Below are 16,212 nucleotides of genomic sequence, written 5' to 3'. Positions count from 1 at the left end.
CCTACTCCACAGGCCAGGAAACCTACCTGAGTGTACTGCCAGCTACCAAGTATATCCATACCCATTATGCACTCAGAGACCAGGAAAATGACATATTGGTCCCACTGTGAGAAAAACTTTGAGCCAAGATACTATTTATCACCAGCATCTGCACTTTCACAGGGGAGCCAAGATGGTGTTTTTGTTCCCTGTATTAGAGTCATTAGACCCTGTATCAAACTACCCCTGAAAGTTTTGAATGTTGTCTTTTCTCCAGTGAATGCATGTTACCTGGGGAAATGGTCATACGTCCCTAAGAAGGAGGACTGGAAGAATCACACTGTAAACATTGCACAGGCATTTCAGAATCATTCCTCAAGGGGACCCAGTCTTTTCTTAAATCTCTGGGTTCCAGGTCTGAGAATAGGCTCAGGTCTGGAAACTGGCAAAAGATCACAACTTTACTGTGGCTGCCATAAGCCTTCTGTCTCTGCACTCATGATCACTTTTATTATAGATATTAAGCAATACTCTTGTTGGCTGTCCATCTATCTTGACCCTAGGATCACCATGGTCTATTAACCGTTATCATTGACAGATCCCTATGGGTCAGGGCTCTCTGGTTGCCTCCGACTTTGGCTCCTATCACAGTAATTACATCAGTCTTGACTCTGATAATTAAGTGCCGCCACCTGGACTTTGCTAGTCTAGACTCCCATCATTTCCAGGGAACCCAGATCCGTAAGAGTAGAGCGTACTCTTGGCCCTGCATAAAGAGGGCAGCCGCCACTGAGCTCCTCAACAATGCTGGTTCTGTGTTACTAGCAGATTCCTATGAGTAGAGTGAATGGAAGTTTCTTCTGGGACCTTCAGAGGATCATAGTCAATAATTCTCTGGTACTATGCAAAATAAATCCATTTGGACATGACTAATTTTCTGAGCCTTTCCTCAATGTTCATCCATGCCATTCTAGCTTTTCTAGCTATCATTCATTTTCCAACTTCAAGGAGCTATATTAGCAGCCTCTTAGCAATAACTGTAGCAATAACTGTGGGTGTTATTGCTGGGACATTAAACCCTAAAACATAGGATATCCTCATTTAGTACCCAGCATGCTCTTTTGGTCCCTGCTAATATATGTTAGCTAGGTCTTGAGGTCTTTTTGATGAATAATCCATTTCCTCCCAAAGTAGGGCTAATAGGTCCCTGGTCAGGCCATGTTAAGACTGAATCTAGTGAATGGTTTAGAAGCAATGAAGGAAGCCAGGGCAGATTTTGAGGAGGGCCAGAATCATCTTGCAAGGCATACACCTCACATGAGGCTCTTAAATGGTCTCCAAGCAAGAAAAGGGTGCTATTTTATAGCTACAGGAGGAAGACACTCCTTCTGGCTTAGAAGGTTCAGCGTAAATCTGGCAGTCTAGGTCCCAAGGACAGCCACCTACATACTGTCATCTGGTATGTCAGGATCTCCCTCCTTCTTTATCAGGGTTCTGACATTAACATAGAAGACTTTTGAGGGCTGTCAATTCAACAATCTTTGTAAATCTGCTAGTCTGAATACCAGGTCCTGGCACTGAACTTTGAAATAGTCTCCCTCTGACTTCAGATGAAGAGGTCTTTAGATGCTACCGTGGAGGCCTTTTGGCTTTCTTATGTGGACCTGAGCTGAGAGTTAACTCATCTGACACTATCATTTTCTTCCCTTGGTGCATAAATGGCATGGAGCAGTCACTAATCGGCTTCACAGCCCTTATCATTACAATTGTCCCATCTCGCCCAAATGCTCAAGATACTTTATAAGCCAGTGCATTGCCCCCACTAGCAATTAGGTACTTACCAGCATTAACAACTCGAGCAGGCTTCTTTATGTGCTTCTGAGCTGAATTTACTCTCTTCTTCAAAATAAACTGCCAGATCCCTCTCATTCCTTTTCCCCAACCCCCTGAGAGAACCTAATATGATAAGATTACTGTGTGGCAGAAAGAAGATGAGATTGCAAAATAACTACAGGCAAGAAAAGCTCTTGCAGAACAAGATACAGCTGAGAATGCATCGTCCTGTCAGTATCTAGCTGAGGGAGGGGGAGGGAGAGAGGGAGAGAGAGAGAGAGAATGAGAGAGAGAGAGAGAGAAAGAACACTGAGAGAGACAGAGAGAAACAGAGAAATTGACCTGAATGAGCTTCCAAACTTTCCAGTCAGATAAATCCTCTTCCTCCTCTGAGGCGTGAGAGAGGGGCAGAGAGAAGACTCCTTTGGTGAAGAACCCCCAATGTAAGCATGAGGAGGTGGGGAGAAGTGTGTAAGGATAAACTAGTTTTTCTTTAAAGAAATATCTTCAAAGACTAATTTGTTTTAAAAATCAATTCTTAATAAGCCAACTATTGTAGAATGGCTCACTAGATAACAATACATTTGAATGACTAATGTATGTTCGCTTTTCTATAATAATAAGCTAGAATCACACAGTGAGTACAGCGCACCCTGGGAATGAATCAAGCGCTGTGAACACACACGGATATTTTCAGGATACTAGGATGGGACCTAGAAAGGTATATTTGTTATCTTGTAGAAGCACTGGGAAAAACAGGCTTCTTTCAGAAATAGTTTTAAACCCAATAGGAAATAAAGACTACCCTATTGAGTCACAATAATATTCCTAGCATATATCATGCATGATGGAATTTTTTCTACCTGCTGAGCTCATTCTCCCTTTCTGCAGGGTTTGGTGGTTTGGCCAGACAGTTGATTCTCTAAGACACATCTGGCTATGTCATTAACAGTTATTCCTGAATGTTTTGGCTATTGCCAAAGCCGTCTACTGGTTTAAAAAAAAAAATCAGAGTGCCATCATGGGAAATATTATTCTTGCACACTGTTGTTTACAATCCAACTCAGTTATGAAGACAAAAACTATTTTTTTAGCATCTCTTAAAAGTCTTTAAGAGAAAATGCAGTGAAGAGTTTGTCTTTATTTCTATTTAAGTTTAGTCACTGCAAAGTCCATGACTTTTATTGAGAGTGTTGTCTTATTTTCTTTCTTATTTATAAACACTGATTAAGGTTGTCAAAATACTCTTAAATGTAAAGGTCCTTCCAACAGCTTTGCATCTTTGGAGAAACTGAAAACATCCACCAAGAGCCTCTTCAGATTCTTAATAGAAAAATGGATATATGTGGAAACCCTAGACATTTCTTTCATTTTCCCTGTTCTTCATTTTATCCTTTTGCTGATCTTGGATTTTTTGGGTGTTCAAGTTGGCAAGAAAGTATTTCCAGTATGTGACTCAACTCCAGGTAGAAGGTAGAAAAAGTTGAAACACTGTACTTCTATTCTCACTCTAAATATACAGCCCTCTTATTGGTGACAATTTTATTTTCAAAGTATTTAATAAACAACTACACACTGATCTTTCACAAACTTAAAAGCTAGTATTTTTAGCACTACCTATAGGCCACTTTTCTAAACACCTTCCTTATATTACTCATTTCACCGTCTCAACAACTCTATGAAATGGGTTCCATTTTATCTTTATTTTACAGATGTAGGACTTAGGTACAAAGAGATTACGTAACTTGCCCAAGTAAGGGGTAGAGCTGGGATGGAGATCAGGAAGTCTTGCATCAGAGCCTGTGTTCTTACCCATTAATTTATATTGCCTCTGTGTGCACTTTTCTCATTCACATCTGAGAGGAAGCTAGATAAACAACCAAAATTTGGGGAATAGGGAAGGAAGAAGCGTTTCTTTTCCAGCCCACATTTCCATTCTGTTCTATAGCAACTGCCTGAAGGTCTGATGGTAAGTTTGATGTGAGAAACCTTGCAGTGCTTCCTCGTATTTTCTAAGATGACACAAATAATGCTAGAATTTTAATAGATATAACTGCAACTTAGAGAGCTATCTCTGACAAACTGTCTAGGGAACGAAACCAACAAAACAAAACAAAAAACCAAAAAAACTTTGGTTTCCTTCAACCAGTAATACTTCTAAATACCTCATTTTATTCATTAAAAAATGCAGGGCATGTTCATAAACCACATAAGTGTAAAAAGGGAAAATACATACAATAAAATCAACAGAAAGCAAATTCTCCACGACTTAGCCATCATGTCTATTTCTCTCCATTGTCACCACTCTAGTTCAAGCCACGAGCACCACTTACCTGAACCACTGCAATAATCTCCTAACTGGTGTTCTTGCTTTTATCCCGGCTCTCGATCTAATATTAGTCTGGACCTTCATGGCTTCCCATTGCAGTCTGAGAACCCCAAATCTCTTCAGAATGCTTCAAGTTCAGGTTACCTCTCCAGTCTCATTTTCCTCCTATTAACAAATTGTCAACCTCACTGAGCTTCTTGCAATTTTAAAAAATATCCTGTTTCTATATTCCTGAGAAACTTGGCACCTGCTCTTTCCCTTTCCTTTAACAACATCTAAGACTGACTCCTATAATCATGTTTTAAATGTTACTTCCTCAGAGAGGCTTTCCCTAACTTCTACTCTCAATTAAATATTTTGTTTTATTCTCTGTATCGCTGTTCCTATTTTTCTGTGGAATTATTGCAATTTGTTAAAACATACTTATTTGTGTCATTGTTTAAGTCTACCTTTTTACTAGACTAACCAACTGAATACTCAGGGCACACATCACAATATCTGTCACATAGTATCCACCACTAGGTGGCACCAAAGCACAGCAGGGACCTAGGTGGATAGGCATCACAAGACAGAACTTTGGACTCCAGGCTCATCATGGTTATTTCATTAAATTGGTAATATCACCAACCTGCATTTGAATTTTTGGACCACCCCCTCCCCATATATATGAGACTGAGGTTTTATGGTATTGTGTTCTGTTCTGATTCTACTGTCTACCAGGTTGATAATCAGAGAATTAGAACATACATTTTATGAGCTTGTCTTGGGTCTAAAGACCATGACTCAAAAGTCTTAGAGCTACAGAATTTATATGAAAACAAATGATTATTCTAATAATTAGAGTTACACTGAAACCTACTTTGGATATAGTGATTAAGTTCCCCATCACTTGAGTTGTTCAATAAGAGACCAGATGCTCAGTTGCCTGGATAATGTGTAAGAGACTGAAGCTACCAGAAAAAGGTCCAATTAGATGACCTCAGAGACTTTCAGTCTTGAGAATCTGTGCTTCTGGAATCCAATTTAAATGTTTAAAAAAATATAAAAGTTCTTTAAAAATACTAGTTTAGAAACAATTGGTATTACTCTTCAGGGGAATGATAATTCTCCTATATGGCCATTAACATAGTCAAAAGTGCTTAAATATTAGAATCAGACTGACCTGAATTAAAACCCAAATTCTATCACTTTCTAGCTATGTGACCCTAAACAAGCTATTTTTTTTTCAGTTTCTTTACTTCTAAATGGAAAATAAGACCAAATTACTGAATTATCACTATGTTTCTCCCAGGCCAAAACCATTAGTAATGTTTGGTTTTAAAAAGATAGTCCAAAAAAAAAAAAAGATAGTCCAGGGCTTCCCTGGTGGCACAGTGGTTGAGAGTCTGCCTGCCAATGCAGGGGACACGGGTTCGAGCCCTGGTCTGGGAGGATCCCACATGCCGCAGAGCAGCTGGGCCCGTGAGCCACAACTACTGAGCCTGCGCATCTGGAGCCTGTGGTCCGCAACAAGTGAGGCCAAGGTGGTGAGAGGCCCGCGCACCACGATGAAGAGGGGCCCCCGCTTGCCACAACTAGAGAAAGCCCTCGCACAGAAACGAGGACCCAACACAGCCATAAATAAATAAATAAAATAAATTAAAAAAAACAAACTTGCCTTCAATTAAAAAAAAAAAAAGATAGTCCATTCTTCTATAAGGTATACAATGATTATAAACCAACAGATGGTCTATCACCACCACCAGAATCAACAACAAAAGCCCAGAATTCCTCTTTCGCCTATTCCAAAAGTGAAGATTGTTTCTGAGTCATTTTAAAATGGCAAATAATGTAGGGAGATTGAAGTTAAAGAGATTTTCTACTTTCTAAATCTATTTTAAAAATAGAAATAGTTTGGAAACTATTCCCCTGTTCCAGTAGGGGCTGGGCACAAATGCTCTTTTTCTTTTGGCTTTCCATCCTCTGGATAATTAGGAAACAAGAGGATTTAGTGCAAAAGAACATAGAAAAACATTTCTGCAGCAACAGGAATGTTAGAGAGGCAAAAAGACCTTTACTTTTATTAGCTTCAGCAGCTTAGTGGAATTAAAAAGATCACCCTTGGCTCATACGCTGAGAAGTAATATAGAACAGCCGAGAAACAAGTTACAGGGGCTTTGACAGTAAACCAGCCTAAAGCCAGAAGCTACCTAAGCTTAAGCCCTGAAAATGACTCTGACACTAATCTAAGATTCAGGGTGGTTTACTTGAATATTCTGATCAATATCTGTATATAAAATAAAAGTTAGAATGATATGAAATATATTTTATTATCTCTTTTTCTAAAATGAATCTATGGATGTGGCAGGGCACTGGACTCAGGGGTCAGAGGGCTGGATAATTATCTCAACCTTGCTTCTCACTTGTGGTGTGACAGTTGCTGGGTTTCACTATAAGTCATAAAACCTGGGCCTCATTCTGCTTCTCTGCAAAATTAGAAGGTTGAAGCCAATGACTCTCAAGTTCCACTCAGCCCTTCAATTCTCTGATTCCACGTGTTCAAGTTTACTCATATGTTCAGTCAGTAAGTCAATCGGTCATTAGTTGAAAAAATTCATTCATTACCAACGTGTTGGGCACATAGATGCAATTTATTCAACAAGAGATATTTAATGAGCTCTGACTGTGTGCCAGTCCCTGTTCTTAGCTCTGAGGATACACTAGCGTGAAAAAAGACCTAAGTTCCTACCTTTCTGTGCTTTGCATTCTGAAGAGGAAATGGACATAAAATAGGCAAATAAGTAAACATACGCTATGCTAGAGAGTAATAACTGCTGTGGAGAAAGCCAGGAGGAAATGTCAGGGGTTGAAATTTTAAGTCTCACTGCGAAGATCACTGTTGATTAAAGACAGGAAGAAAAAGAGGAAGCAAGACATGTGTATATCAGGGGAAAGAACATTTCAGGGAGAAGAAACAGAAGCTGTGCCTCGCAGATCCAAGTACCAGCAGCGAGGAGGATGTAGATGGAACAGTATGCATGGGGGCAGAGTAACAAGAGGAAAGGTGTATCATTCTGATCCTGCAAGGACACGTGGACAATCCCACAAGATAACTGAGAATTTGATGAGGGGGTATTTATAAAGTTGAGCAGTGTTAAGATAGGCAAACAAGAGATGGTGAAAGCCCTAAGGAGGTCTAGACTTAAATTGGAATGGGAGGGAGGCATTACCAAACACAGAGGGAGCTGTCACTGGAGATGGAGGAGAGGATGGAGGAGAGGGTCCCCAGTAGGGGCTGAGGGCCTGGGCACAGAAACACAACTCCTGCCAATATGGGACCTGGCAAGGAGAGAGCTAGGGGAATAAACTACCCCACCTCTTTTATCTTACCCTTCTGTTTCGATAGTGCTTCCCATTCTCCAAAGCAAAGTAGAAGCTGGGGAAGGGGACCTGTTGATGTGGTCACAGATCAGCATCCTAGGGCCCAGGTCAGGGCACAAGCGTGGAGAGTGGTTTAAAAGGGTAGAGAATATATAGCACACGAGGTCAGAGAGGTGATGAGGAACTAGATCATAAGAGCCTCATAAATCATAGTAAGGAAGTAAGGACTGTTTTTTAATGGTGTCAGTCCTATGGAAAAGTTGCAAAACAGTATAAAAGCACCTACATCCCTTCCATGTGAATGTTTTCCACATTTGCTCCATCACCTTCTCTTTCTCTCTCCCTCTCTGTGTGCTTTTACATATATTATATAAAATATATATATATACAAACATTTCTTGACTTGCTGTCCTATCCCCCCTAAATAATCCAAAAACCCAGTCCATATGTCTCAAAAACAAGAACGGTGTCCTAAAGAATCGCTAGAGAACCCCTTGAATTCGGAAGTGAATAGTGATAAAACACTACTGTTTCATTCACAGACCCAATTCAATTCTGTCAACTACTCCAAAAGGGATCCCACCCAGGAACCCAGGTTGCATTTAGTTGTCATGCCCTGTCAGTCTCCTTCCATCTGGAACAGTTCCTCAGCCCTTTCTTGTCTTTCATTCCTTGACAGTTTAAAAGAGTACAGACCTTTCCTTCTGTAGGATACTTTCAACCTGGACGTTTCCTCACGTGCATCTCAGGCTGTGCATTTTTGGCAGGAAGGCCACAGCAGTAATGCTGTGCACTCCATAGAACCTTATCTTCTGGGACACACAGGCCAACCCGTTCCTGCTACTGGGGATTTTAACCTTGCTCACGTGTCAGTCCAGTTTCTGTCGGATTTCTTTACCATCTTCACCCAAAATAGAGTCAACATTTTCCCATTTTTATTTGATTATTTGTATTTAAATTTTTTAATTGAAGTATAGTTGCTGCACAGTACTATGTAAGCTACAGGTGTACAATATAGTGATTCACAATTTTTAAAGGCTATATTCCATTTATAGCTATTTTAAAATATTGGCTATATTCCCTGTGTTGTACAATATATCCTTGTAGCTTATTTTATACCTAGTAGTTTGTACCTCTTATTCCCCTTTGCATTTAAATTCACAGGGAGATATTCACGTATTATGCAAACATCATATTTTTCATCGAACCTCTACCAATTAGCCTTAGTATCCACTGACAATTCCTTCTGGAATTAATAGCCACTATGTTAGTTGGTTGCCAAATAGTGGCTATTTTCATCATCAGTCATTCTATATATATAAATTGATGTTTTATATCAATTTAAGATAAAGGTTTGCCCTCACCTTCATTTATTTATTCATATATTTATATCAGTAAAATTATCACATATACACCATATGTATATTTATGTTTCTCTACAAAATGAGTTCCTATTTTATTCAATGTTTTGTAAGCTGGAATTTTTATTTATTTTGATGCTCTAATTGTCACCAGTTTGGCCACGGAGAATCTCTTCAAGTTGGCTCTTTTGCCCTTTCACATGTCACCATCATTTTTTAGGCTTTTCTTTTCTTTCTGGCCCAAAAAGAGGCTGTAGTCTCATCTTATAGTTTCCCTGTCCTAGTCCTGGACTCGGCCATTTCTCTAAGGAGACTTGGTTTCTTTCAATGATGGATGGTATTTAGAAACCAAAATCTGGATTCTTAGTATACTAATTGCTGCAAGTGTTATGGCTTCTGGACTCTTTCAACAGATAGGGCTAGGATGTATATATGTACACAAACACATGCACACACACACACACACACACACACACACACACACACATATATATAGCTATTCATGTATGTATCTCTGTTTATATATAGTTGAAAAATTATGAATTCATACCAATACTTGTAACTCTAACCCAACACCTGTGGACAGATCAAATAAGATGACTGAACTTGAATTTAGCAATGTGGAGTTTTTTGGTGACTTTTCTAAGAATATTTCTAATGGAGCAGCGCAAGCCAAAGTCTGTTTAGAATAGGTTTGGGTAAAGAGGAATAAAATTGGAAACAGTGTGTAAGATAACACTTCAAAGAAGTTTTGCTGTAAAGAGAAAAAGCATACTACTAATTGGATTTGTTATTAAGCCAGAAGAAATAGTAACAAAAAGAAATATTTGTTATTAAGCTGGCAGAACAGTTGTGAATGATGCCAAAGAGAAGGAAAAACAAGGATTTTCCACTTACAGTAATAGAAGAATAAGTGGAGCATCTGGGTAAAGATGGAGGTCAAAAGGCAGATAAAGTGGGAACTTGCTGAAGTTTTCTTCTGATTGAGGAGAGAGTATGAATTAATACCTTGGTAGAGTGGTTAAGTAAATGGAGATAAGGAATATAGTGTGATTGCTAGGCAACAATAAGAGCTTATTTGAGGTTAGTGATCATATTTTTAATGTGAGACAAGTTATCATGGTTGTATGTTTTTCTTTAGCCACTTTTGACTGCAGAGAGTTGAAATTAACCTGACTGGTGGTAAAACCAAGTGAGAGAGTTGAAGGAAGACAGAGGAGAAAGTCAAGGATATTTTCCTGGAAGGGGGTATGATTGACAATGGAATTTAAGCTAAGAAAGGAGAGATGAATAGGTGACAGGATCAATGATCTGAAAGTCCTGGTGATACTGCGGGTTGATGAAGTAGAGTTACTAAGAGTGAGCAGGAGAGAGATGAGGTTAGAGAGTACCATCTTTGGAACCGAAATTATCGAGGGATTGTAGTTATTTATAGTGACAAAGTCAAGGGTATGACTAAGGATATAAGTTGTTGAGATAAGATAGTAAGGAATTTATCAAGGATTAAGGGGCTAGAGTATTGGATGGGTCATTTACATGGATATGGACATTACCAAGATGTAGAAGAGTTTTACACTGGCAAGGAAATAAAATCATTAGTGAAGAAGAGGCAATATCCTAGCAGTGATAGATGATGGCAGTAAAAAGGGTCCAGGAGTACCATATCCTGATAATATGAGATGCAAAACTGGACATTTTTAGGGATAGAGGAAGAATGATCTGAACCAGTAATGAGGACTAAGGAGGACACGGGTTCCCTCCCACAGGCCAGTGGAATGAGAGGGGTGGGAAAGCAAACAGCCATTACATGTAGGCAGCAGTGGTCCCAACCAAGGTCTAGATATTTTTAGAGCAAAAGATTTTTAGAATTTCCTCTGAAGGAAATTCTCAGAGAAATGGATGAGGACACAGGAGATTTTTGAGTTGTAGAAAACACACAAAAGGGCTTCCCCAAATTGTGCAGGCATAAAAGATGGGGTCAGAAATGGCAGTATACAGAGCCACCCGGAGATTAGAGTGTGGGAGATGAGGATGACTTAGAAGGTGGGGATTTATACCCACAAAAAGAGAAAGTGATGAGATGAGGCCCAGTGGTCTTAAGGCAGATCATGGAAAGGCACTGTGAGTGCGGGAGGGACGTTTGGGGCTCTCCGTGAACACATGCAGGTTTAGAGACCTCAGTAGACTCCTGATGTTGGACATGTAAAATCCTACAGAGATTTGTAAAATCCAAATCCTTTCTCTGACCTCAAAATCACTCTGCCTACTCTGAGGGGTGACTGAAACCTACACTCAAGGCCCCTTAATTCCTGTTGACAGTGGTGAACAGGAGACATTTAATGATACAAATGCTCTCACTTATGAGGCATGTGTGAATGTATGTGATAAAATAGTCGATCTCTGGAGATGTTTCAAGAAATTAAACTACAACAGTAAAAGTGACAATATCCTCTACCCTCCTGGAGGATAGTCCTCAATTTTGGTGACTCTCACAGGATATAGAAAATAATGACGCAAAGTCTCTCCTGGGAACCCAGATGAATGTGGCCAACATACCCTCCATGTTCCGTTCTCAGTATGTAAGAACTCCTGCTCCTTCTCAGCTTGGATCAATAAGAATTGATCCAGAGAAAATGTTAGCATCTGAACCTGGAAGCATTCTGTTTCTCCACGTATAAATGGTGGTGCCTTTGTATTGTAATGTTTCCAAATATGTGGGGAAAAGTGGAGATCTAAGTCCTCCATGCGAACTTATTAGTAAAGACTCCAGGGCAGGTTAGAGATTAAGGCTCTGGATGTAAATTTCTTCTCTGCTTATCTTAATGCTGTTACAAGGGTGACCAGGGAAAGCTTGCTAAATTATTAGTAGGGACATTTCCCCCCCACTATTCCGAACGTTCTTAAACGAGTAAATCCTTAGATTCTTTTTGTTGAGCAAGATGCCAGAGAAACATTCAAGATCACAGATCCCAGAGAGGGGTGCCCTGTGCTACATAAGAAAGGGAAAGAGAAACACTGAGGGGATGATTGAGAGTGCAGAGAAGAGGAAATAGAGGTGACAGGGCCTGAAAGAGGAAACAAAGAAGAGGGACATTGGAAGCTGGTAAGAACACTGGCAGTAGACTTAGAGAGAAAAAGAAATAGTAGAGACGGTTAAGTGATTTTTGAGAACTTCACTCTGAACTGAGATGCTAGCTCCCTCCTCTGTCTCCTTAAACAAATTTCAATAAAAGTCTATCTTAGGTTTGCTATTTTTGTCATGTTGCTGTTATTTTTATTAATGTTAGATACAATGATATGTGAGACTGGATTCCTGCTGGGTGCCAGGTGAGTCAGGCCCGTCCAAGGGAAGCTCAGCTATGAGCCTTTCTCCCTTATTTTTATGGCGGGTCCATATGTTTTCGAGGCAAACCACAGCTAACTTACATATTTGGTAAAACCTATGTGTCCAGTATATGGACACTACTGTATTAGCATTGCAATGTCTTGCTATAGGATTTTCAAACTCAAAAAAATATATATATAATAAAATGGAAACCACACCTTTCTGGTATATGCATTTCAGTGTTGTAACCTGAGGGCTCTAATCTGTCTTTGGTCTCTCTTCCCAGGATCATAAAATTCAGCCCAGAGGGGAAACATATGTCTCTGGCATTGGACTTCTCAGTTTGAAAGCAGTCTCCATTTCTGAGCAAACTTGGGTTATTGGGTTTAAATGTCTGAGCTCAGATTTTTCACCTGTAAAAATTGGGTTAATTATAATATCTGCTAAAACATGTAGTAAATTTTTTAGCACAGTACATGACACAAATCCCTTTATAAATGTTAGCTACTATTATAATGATTCCTGACCTTGGAACATTCAATTCTGTGTTTCCATTAAGGCAAAGTCTAAATTAATTTTGTAACCTATATTTACTTTACAAAATCCAAAGATACCTTTAAACAAATATCTGGTGAAAGAATATATTTTGACCACTAAAGATTTTTTTTTGGCTCTGTGCTTGCTTGTTTGTTTGGTTTGCTTATCAAAAAGAAAATCAACATCCATTTAAAATCATCCTTTCCTACAGGTACATGTAAAAGTATGAAATTAGAACACTCCCTAACACCATACACAAAAATAAACTCAAAATGGATTAAAGACCTAAATGTAAGGCCAGACACCATCAAACTCTTAGAGGAAAACATAGGCAGAACACTCTATGACATAAATCACAGCAAGATCCTTTTTGACCCACCTCCTAGAGAAATGGAAATAAAAACAAAAATAAACAAATGGGACCTAATGAAACTTAAAAGCTTTTGCACAGCAAAGGAAACCATAAACAAGACCAAAAGACAACCCGCAGAATGGGAGAAAATATTTGCAAATGAAGCAACTGACAAAGGATTAATCTCCAAAATTTACAAGCAGCTCATGCAGCTCAATATCAAAAAAACAAACAACCCAATCCAAAAATGGGCAGAAGACCTAAATAGACATTTCTCCAAAGAAGATATACAAATTGCCAACAAACACATGAAAGAATGCTCAACATCACTAGTTATTAGAGAAATGCAAATCAAAACTACAGTGAGGTATCACCTCACACCAGTCAGAATGGCCATCATCAAAAAATCTAGAAACAATAAATGCTGGAGAGGGTGTGGAGAAAAGGGAACCCTCTTGCACTGTTGGTGGGAATGTAAATTGATACAGCCACTATGGAGAACAGTATGGAGGTTCCTTAAAAAACTAAAAATAGAACTACCATACGACCCAGCAATCCCACTACTGGGCATATACCCTGAGAAAACCATAATTCAAAAAGAGTCATGCACCAAAATGTCCATTGCAGCTCTATTTACAATAGCCAGGACATGGAAGCAACCTAAGTGTCCATCATCGGATGAATGGATAAAGAAGATGTGGCACATATATACAATGGAATATTACTCAGCCATAAAAAGAAACAAAATTGAGTTATTTGTAGTGAGGTGGATAGAGTTAGAGTCTGTCATACAGAGTGAAGTAAGTCAGAAAGAGAAAAACAAATACAGTATGCTAACACATATATATGGAACCTAAGGGAAAAAAATGGTCATGAAGAATCTAGTGGCAAGACGGGAATAAAGACACAGACCTACTAGAGAATGGACTTGAGGATATGGGGAGGGGGAAGGGTAAGCTGTGACAAAGTGAGAGAGTGGCATGGACATGTATACACTACCAAACGTAAAATAGATAGCTAGTGGGAAGCAACCACATGGCACGGGAAGATCAGCTCGGTGCTTTGTGACCACCTAGAGGGGTGGGATAGGGAGGGTGGGAGGGAGGGAGATGCAAGAGGGAAGAGATATGGGAACATATGTATATGTATAACTGATTCACTTTGTTATAAAGCAGAAACTAACACCATTGTAAAGCAATTATACTCCAATAAAGATGTTAAAAAAATAAAATAAAAATACAAAAAAAAGAGGGATTTAAATATTAATAGTTTTTACTATTTTTTTTTTTTACTTCAGTAATGATACTGATTGGTTGAGTATAATTTTATATATAAATTACAGATCATAGAACTCATAAAAATGTCACAATTTCACAATCCAGAGATACCAAGAGACTGTTGACAGGTTAGTATATCTTTCCAAATATCATACATTAACTTTTTGTGTATAAAAATAAGATTAAAGTTAAATCATTGATGTCACATTCTGTTGTGCAGAAAGTGTACTGCACAGTAGTGCCTCACCAAGCAGGTAAATGGGGGCTAAAATCCAGTTTGCAGCCCCCTAGTCAATTAGGACCCATCATGGAACTGCATGTGCATAGAGGAAGGGCTGCAGTTTTTCTAATTTGCTCAAAGACATCATCCACTCTCCAAGCCGAGTATCCACAAGGCTTTATCTGCTCAGAGGGGACATTTTTTTCTTGTTAGCACCAAAGATGCTTATGGGCTAGCAGTGACCCTGACTGTAGCCTGCTTTCTTTTTTTTTTTTTTTTTTTAAAGCTTTTTTTTTTTTTTTTTTATAGCTACTTTATTTATTTATTTATTATTTATTTTTGGCTGTGTTGGGTCTTCGGTTCGTGCGAGGGCTTTCTCTAGTTGCGGCAAGTGGGGGCCACTCTTCATCGCGGCGCGGGGACCGCTCTTCATCGCGGTGCGCGGGCCTTTCACTACCGCGGCCCCTCCCGTTGCGGGGCACAGGCTCCAGACGCGCAGGCTCAGCAATTGTGGCTCACGGGCCCAGCTGCTCCGTGGCATGTGGGATCTTCCCAGACCAGGGCTTGAACCCGTGTCCCCTGCATTAGCAGGCAGATTCTCAACCACTGCGCCACCAGGGAAGCCCGCCTGCTTTCTTTATTTAGCAAAGAAAGAATTTTGTACCATTCCCTGGTTTAGCATACCCAGGTAAGAATGAGTCTTATGGCAGTATTCTGTAAGAGATAGCTTACCTGATTCAGTTATTTCCTATTTTTTAATATTTATTAATTTAATTTTTGGTTTTTGGTAGCACACATACATCATTAAAAAAATAAGCTTCTGATATTGTGTTAAAAACTATAAAAATGGAAGAAAGTAATCAGTCTATTAATCTCCATTACACCCTCTTTACATTTATTTTCTCTTAACATTTTAACGTTGTTAATAATTTCTCTCTCCTTGGCCTAAAGTTTAACTCAACACTGGACCTACAGGATACTTTGGGGCCTGGTACTCCAACTTGGAGGAAAGCGTCAGAAAGGGAGCTGATGGATTGTTGTCCATCAGTCACTATCAATTGCTGGCCCTCTGGATTTCGTCTATGGGTTCTGGTATTTGTCACTTCCAATTTGAGCTCGTGCAGAGATTTTGGGAACTTCTGGCATTTTCAGTATTTTTCAACTGCTCTGTGATTTTACCAAACCTGAAATGTCTCGACATTTTTTTTTCTTCCTTGGGTAAACATGGTTAGGAGCCATAGATGGCTTTCTCATGCTCTTTTCCTACCAGGCTTCCTGCCAGCAACCTTGATTTTGAACAATCCGCTGCAATTCTTCTTCTTGGTGATGGCAATAGTGCAGATGAAGTTTTTCCTTGAGGTGACAGGCCTGGCACAGAATGCATCCAGAATTGGAAGAGCCTCAAAGCAGTGTGGTACCAAGGTCCTATAATTAGTGATCCATCTGCCACTGGGACTCAGACTTCCTGATCCTCATTTCCAGTGCAGCAAACCATATTGTCTTTGTCCTTTTCTAATTGTTTTGTCTTCTGTGTATCAAAGGACATTAAACACAACCTGTTTGCCTGTTTCTTCTGTGTTAACCTGACACACAGGATAGATTTCAGAACAAGCTGCTCTCAGAACGTTTTCTGCTGAAA

This window comes from Balaenoptera acutorostrata, chromosome 2 (genome assembly GCF_949987535.1).
Source record: "Balaenoptera acutorostrata chromosome 2, mBalAcu1.1, whole genome shotgun sequence".
NCBI lineage: Eukaryota > Metazoa > Chordata > Mammalia > Artiodactyla > Balaenopteridae > Balaenoptera > Balaenoptera acutorostrata.
This window is presented reverse-complemented; position numbering follows the sequence as displayed.